Below are 7,500 nucleotides of genomic sequence, written 5' to 3'. Positions count from 1 at the left end.
GGGAAAACCCCACAGGGAAAGCTGTCAAACAAAATTGATACACAGGCTACCAACATTTTATTCATCAACTCCCGTGTCAGACTGGCAAACCAATGCTTATCAATTACCAAAACAACTCCCCAGTTGATACAGAAAAAACAAGTCGCGTGAGGCGAAAATACAACATTTAGTCACGCTGTCGAACTCACAGAATGAAACTGAACGCACTGCATCTTTTTCACCAAGACCGTGACCGTATACTCGTAGCATCGTCAGTCCACCGCTCGTGGCAAAGGCAGTGAAATTGACTAGCCAGAATAGCACGGTAGTGGTTGTGCTGAGCAGGATTGCACGCTTTTCTGTATCTCTATGCTTTTTATATTTAGTCAAGTTTTGACTAAATATTTTAACATCGAGGGGGAATCGAAACGAGGGTATGGTGTATGTGTGTCTGTGTGTGTGTGTGTGTAGAGCGATTCAGACTAAACTACTGGACCGATCTTTATGAAATTTGACATGAGAGTTCCTGGGTATGATATCCCCGAACGTTTTTTTCATTTTTTTGATAAATGTCTTTGATGACGTCATATCCGGCTTTTCGTGAAAGTTGAGGCGGCACTGTCACGCCCTCATTTTTCAACCAAATTGGTTGAAATTTTGGTCAAGTAATCTTCGACGAAGCCCGGGGTTCGGTATTGCATTTCAGCTTGGTGGCTTAAAAATTAATTAATGACTTTGGTCATTAAAAATCTGAAAATTGTAAAAAAAAATAAAAATTTATAAAACGATCCAAATTTACGTTTATCTTATTCTCCATCATTTGCTGATTCCAAAAACATATAAATATGTTATATTCGGATTAAAAACAAGCTCTGAAAATTAAATATATAAAAATTATTATCAAAATTTTTTTTTCGAAATCGTTTTAAAAACACTTTCATCTTATTCCTTGTCGGTTCCTGATTCCAAAAACATATAGATATGATATGTTTGGATTAAAAACACGCTCAGAAAGTTAAAACGAAGAGAGGTACAGAAAAGCGTGCTATGCAGCATAGCGTAACCACTACCCCGCTCTTCTTGTCAATTTCACTGCCTATGCCGTGAGCGGTGGACCACGAGTATACGGTCTTGCTGCGTTGCATTGCGTTCAGTTTCATTCTGTGAGTTCGACAGCTACTTGACTAAATATTGTATTTTCGCCTTACGCGACTTGTTAACTTTCTGAGCTTGTTTTTAATCCAAACATAACATATGATATGTTTTTGGAATCAGGAACCTGCAAGGAATAAGATGAAATTGTTTTAAAATTGATTTCGGAAATTTAATTGTAATCATAATTTTCATATTTTTTGATTTTCAGAGCTTGTTTTTAATCCGAATATAACATATTTATACGTTTTTGTAATCAGAAAATGATGAAAAATAAGATGAAATTGTTTTTTTTTTTTTTTTTTTTTTTTTTTTTTTTTGGCCAAGCACATCATTGTGGGGCTTTTAATCAATAACATGCATCCGTCTACAATGTATCATCATTCATCCATCAACATTTATAATAAATATGTAAATGGCAAGTATACAAGACATATATATATATATACAACATTAGGACATAACAGACAGACGGACATATAACATACCGTTCGCCTACAAGTAAGGCCGGAGCTTAACATAACATGCAGATTACAATACTTGACATTATGGACGTATTACCTGCTTAATAATAATACAGTCAGTTAATAATACCGTAAAAAACAATTAAAAAAAAATCAACAAAAAAATCAACAAAAAAACACATATATATATACGCAAATCATCACATCTCTGCACAACCTAGCGTACTACCTAACCAACTCTTCATATGGGGACCATAATTCTACAAATTTGGTAATGTTACCAGAATTGAAACTGGAATATTTTTCTATTTCAAATCTGTATTTCAAATTTCTTAAAAATATTTCTAACAGTGGCCTTGTCTCTTGTAACTTACTCTTATAAATATAAAACTTTGCAAACAAAATGATAAAATCCAAAACCACATCTACCTCAACATTGTTCATACACACAAACAAAATAAATTCTTCTGTAAAAAGAACATTTGCGCGGTAAATACCAAGAAATTGTTTTTGGATCGGTTTATAAAAACATAATTTTAATTACAATTTTTAGATTTTTAATGACCAAAGTCATTAATTAACTTGTAAGCCTTCTAGCTGAAATGCAATACCAAAGTCCGGCTGTCGTCGAAGATAGCTTGGCCAAAATTTCAATCAATTTAGTTCAAAAATGAGGGTGTTACAGTGCCGCCTCAACTTTTACAAAAAGCCAGATATGACGTCATCAAAGATATTTATCGAAAAAATGGAGAAAAAAAGTTAGGGGATATCATACCAAGGAACTCTCATGTAAAATTTCATGAAGATCTGTCCAGTAGTTTTCCCTGAATCGCTCTACACACACACACAGACACAGACAGACACAGACACACACACAGACACACACACACACACACACACACACACACACACACACACACACACACACACACACACACACACACACACACCACGACCCTCGTCTCGATTCCCCATCTATGTTAAAACAATTAGTCAAAACTTGACTAAATGTAAAAACACAATTCATAGGCAATCAGTAATAAGTCAGCCAGTTAGTAAAAAAATTAAAAAAAGGATTGGAAAAAGGTGCATGGATGAATAACCGAATGCATGAATGTATAATTATATATGAATAAATCAATCAATCAATCATTCACTCGCATTCTGGTTTCCTTTCGTTATATTGTGCTTGTAACTGTTTCGTATGGGGATGTAGCTGAAGAGTAAATGAAAATGTCCACTCGCGTTACAAAATGCAGAGTCTCACAAAGTGACCTTACTCTCAAGAGAAGCAGATAATAGTTTCCATGATAACGCTAATTGTTTAATGGTACTAATGGTTGCTTTTATGGCTTTTTGGATTTTACAGCAGTTCGTAACGAGAAACACGATAAAGTTACATTTGTAAGTTAAAAACATAACATATGAGACATATTTTTCAATGGACACTTGCACGATAGCGTTACATACTTAGCAAAAAGTTATCAACTCATTCCGTTAGCGTATAACACGTACATCAACTAAACACAAAGAAGAAATTATCAGAAGTAGGCTTAAGTGTAGGCCAGTACACGCCAGTGGAAAAATCAGGAAAAGTTTAAACAAAAGGCGTCAGCTTCGAGAGAGATTCAGCACACACACACACACACACAAACACACACACACATACAGTGACACACACACACACACAGTCACACACACACACACACACACACACACACACACACACACACACACAAAATACAAACTCTCCACAGAAAGCTGCCTGACTTTTGTTATTTGGTATTTGTTTAAGTTGAAGGGTATGCTTTTATACTGTGATAAAAGCATGAAGGATGTGCTCTTACACTATGTAAAAAGCATGAAGGATATGCTCTTATACTGTGTAAAAAACCTGCATAGATCTTTGATCGTGAACATGATTGTAAAGATGAAGACAAACGTTACGATTATCAGCAGGTAAATCGGGGTAAAAACGGTCATACACGTAAACACCCTGTCGTGCAAAAACATGAGTGAACGTGGGAGTTCCAGCCCATGAACGAAGAAAAAGAAGACGAAGAAGAAGTAGGTAACTCTGACACTTACTTGGCAAGAAACACCGAGAGAGAGAAGAAGAAGAAGTAGGTAACTCGGACACTTACTTGGCAAGAAACACCGAGAGAGAAGGATGTTGCTGGGTGCGAATCTTTCAGGACACGCGTCCTCTCGTTACTTATACTCTGATTTGATTGCCAGCGGCTATCGGTAGCTGTTTTTTCCCGCACCCACTTCATCAACATTTAACGATGGTCTGTGACATCCCTGCCGCTCGAAGCATCAATCAGACAGTACTAAAACAAGTCGCGTAAGGCGAAAATACAATATTTAGTCAAGTAGCTGTCGAACTCACAGAATGAAACTGAACGCAATGCCATTTTTCAGCAAGACCGTAACTCGTAGCATCGTCAGTCCACCGCTCATGGCAAAGGCAGTGAAATTGACAAGAAGAGCGGGGTAGTAGTTGCGCTAAGAAGGATAGCACGCTTTTCTGTACCTCTCTTTGTTTTAACTTTCTGAGCGTGTTTTTAATCCAAACATATCATATCTATATGTTTTTGGAATCAGGAACCGACAAGGAATAAGATGAAAGTGTTTTTAAATTGATTTGGACAATTTAATTTTGATAATAATTTTTATATATTTAATTTTCAGAGCTTGTTTTTAATCCGAATATAACATATTTATATGTTTTTGGAATCAGCAAATGATGGAGAATAAGATAAACGTAAATTTGGATCGTTTTATAAAAAAAATTTTTTTTTTACAATTTTCAGATTTTTAATGACCAAAGTCATTAATTAATTTTTAAGCCACCAAGCTGAAATGCAATACCGAAGTCCGGGCTTCGTCGAAGATTACTTGACCAAAATTTCAACCAATTTGGTTGAAAAATGAGGGCGTGACAGTGCCGCCTCAACTTTCACGAAAAGCCGGATATGACGTCATCAAAGACATTTATCAAAAAAATGAAAAAAACGTTCGGGGATTTCATACCCAGGAACTCTCATGTCAAATTTCATAAAGATCGGTCCAGTAGTTTAGTCTGAATCGCTCTACACACACACACACACACACACACACACACACACACACACACACACACACACACACACACACACACACACACACACACACACGCACATACACCACGACCCTCGTTTCGATTCCCCCTCGATGTTAAAATATTTAGTCAAAACTTGACTAAATATAAAAACATAGTGAAATGTGACCCTCCACCACGGAATGAGTCGCATGTCACCTTTGCATGATTTTCATATTTTTACATTTTCCTAAAGAGTTTTTTATGCTCTATCCAGTGGTGAAACCCGTTTTAGAAAAGAGCGAAAACTTTTCGAGTTCTAAGCCTGTGACCCTCACACTGTTACTTGACACCCCCCGGACTTATATCAAGCCTGGCGCAGAACCGCGCGAGGTGACATGCGACTCATTTCGTGGTGGAGGGTCACAAATGCACTTGTGCAGTATGTAAAGTACACCCCTTCAGCCAGTTACACATGTCAGGGCTCCCCATAGAGCGCGTTCCTGCGTCCCATACGCACTAGAAGCCGAAATCACGTACTAGAAATGCATGGAGGGGGTCCCGGTGTAGGATCCGGTCCGGTCCCCCCTCTGAAGTAGTCCCCCGGGGGACCAATTCGTGGCAAAAACTGCTCTATAATGGTCCCCCCTTAGACATCCAGCCTCGTTTTTCTTGTTACAATGTTAGTAATGTTACCAGCAATTTTAGAGAAAAGAAAGGAAAGAATCAGAGACTGGTTTCATTTCTTCTTATCAGTATTTATTTATTATTCATTTTATTTCATGTGATTTTTCTTTTGAACGGCATTATAAATCAGATCTATTTTATTTTCTGCAAAATATAGTCAAACAAAGAGATTGCTGTCTGTGCACTACATAATACCGGACGAAGATATAGATTGAAAATGGCTTGAATGCCTAAGAAAAACGAGGCTGGATGTCTAAGGGGGGACCATTATAGAGCAGTTTTTGCCACGAATTGGTCCCCCGGGGGACTACTTCAGAGGGGGGACCGGACCGGATCCTACACCGGGACGCACTAAACCTACAGCTAACGCAGCTAACTTGAAGACGCTTGTTTTGGAACCTCGATCTTTTCTAAAGCCTCGTGCAATCTATTACGTCATAGTAAAGAAACGTCACTCTGAAAGTGTGGCGTGACGTGTTAGTTCTAAAAATTCATCGAGGGTAATTAGCGAGCGCAATTTTCATTTCTATAATGACGTTTGTCTCGGTGACTTTGGCATCATAAGCAGTGGAAAAAACAGGTCCCTGCAAGACTTTCTTGACATGACCTCATTTACATGATATACACACGTGTGATTTGAACGATTATTATCTCACGAGTGTCTCTCTCACGTATGTAGGATAAACATGTTTATGTATTGATTGAACATTGGATTTTCCTTCTTAGAGTCATGTGACGTCAGAGGCCGACACAAATTCATATTTAGGCGGCCAGCCGAGACTACAAATTAGTGCAAGTTTGTGTGCGTTCAATCGAAAGAACTAAAAGAAGTTCTAACCAGAATCGATCAATACATACATGTTATTTGTATTTTTGACCAAAATATGACATTTTACACAGATCTCGACAGTCATTGTTCCCCTCGACTGCTAGCGCGGTCTCGGAGGAACACTGACTGTCTCGATCTGTGTAAAATGTCATATTTTAGTCAAAAATACAAATAACGTATACTGTTCACAGCCTCACCTCTCCACGTTTTAACATTTGGAGAAGAGCATTCATTTCCTTTATGTGGGCAAGTACACACAGACACACAAAACGAAACACAAACAACGACAAATAGCGTGGTTATGGTCAGCGTGCTTGTGTGCGCGTATGTGTGTGTGTTTGTGTGTGTGTGTGTGTGTGTGTGTGTGTGTGTGTGTGTGTGTGTGTGTGTGTGTGTGTGTGTGTGTCTCCTATTTAGAAGGCATTGATGGATGGGTGGATGGATGGATGGATTGATTGACTGATATATTGATTTATTAATAGATCGATCGATTGATTGAAAGAGAGAGAGAGAGAGAGAGAGAGAGAGAGAGAGAGAGAGAGAGAGAGAGAGAGAGAGACGCAGACGCAGACGCAGACGCAGATAATTTATTCAATAGGCCATAGCCCCTTATGAAGGATAGGAGTGTGAACAAATGATTAACGTTGCAAATAATTTAACTCATCAGGTGCAAAAAAGATACAACATAATAATCGCACAACACTACGGATTAAAACATACATTACACGTTATTTAACTAAGAGGTTAAAACATCTCTTAATTTAAAGGCTTTATACAAATACAAGGATACATTTCTAACAACAGTTTCTTGAGGTGAAGCCAAGAGCAAGCTGAGTCTAAAAGTTTGGGTTTTTATAATATTTAAATGGGATACATTTTTCTCTTAATCTGTTTAAGTATGGACAACACAAAACAAAATGGACTTCATCATCTTGCTTTACTTTACAAAGGGGACACATTAACTGATCGGCATCATGCTGTTTATATCAGGAGCATGCACATTTATTTCTGAAATACCGAATCGAAACCTAGTCATAATAAACTTTAGATGTCTATCCACATTCAACAAAAGGTAGGGTTTAATGTCATGTACAGTACAAAATGTCCGATAAACAGCAAATCTATCACTATTTTGAATATGATAATCCCACTCTTGCCATCTGCAATCGATCAACCTTTCCCTAAAAACACGCAAAAACTCTTTTTCATTAACAACGCCCTGGTTCAACCACACAAAACCAAAACCGTACTCATACAATTTACAACGGACACTTGAGGCCCAGTTCTTTTTACCACTCTCATCCATT

At 37.7% G+C, this 7,500-nt stretch overlaps 1 protein-coding gene across 3 annotated transcripts in view; it reads right to left on the bottom strand.

The window, feature by feature from the left end:
* Nucleotides 1-3,896, bottom strand: part of LOC138948975 (uncharacterized) — a 6,165-nt gene extending 2,269 nt beyond the window's left edge. The window contains exon 1 of one of the 3 annotated variants that reach the window (XM_070320667.1): nucleotides 3,740-3,896. The gene's annotated coding sequence lies outside the window, so the exon portion shown is untranslated. Of the gene's footprint in view, nucleotides 1-3,683 lie in introns of all 3 variants that reach the window. The other 2 variants (XM_070320666.1, XM_070320665.1) reach the window with 2 other exon arrangements.
* Nucleotides 3,897-7,500: the final 3,604 nt, after the last annotated feature.

Source organism: Littorina saxatilis, linkage group LG15, assembly GCF_037325665.1.
Source record: "Littorina saxatilis isolate snail1 linkage group LG15, US_GU_Lsax_2.0, whole genome shotgun sequence".
Taxonomy (NCBI): domain Eukaryota; kingdom Metazoa; phylum Mollusca; class Gastropoda; order Littorinimorpha; family Littorinidae; genus Littorina; species Littorina saxatilis.
The sequence above is the reverse complement of the archived record's forward strand: the minus strand, read 5'-3'. Positions and strand labels throughout refer to the sequence as shown.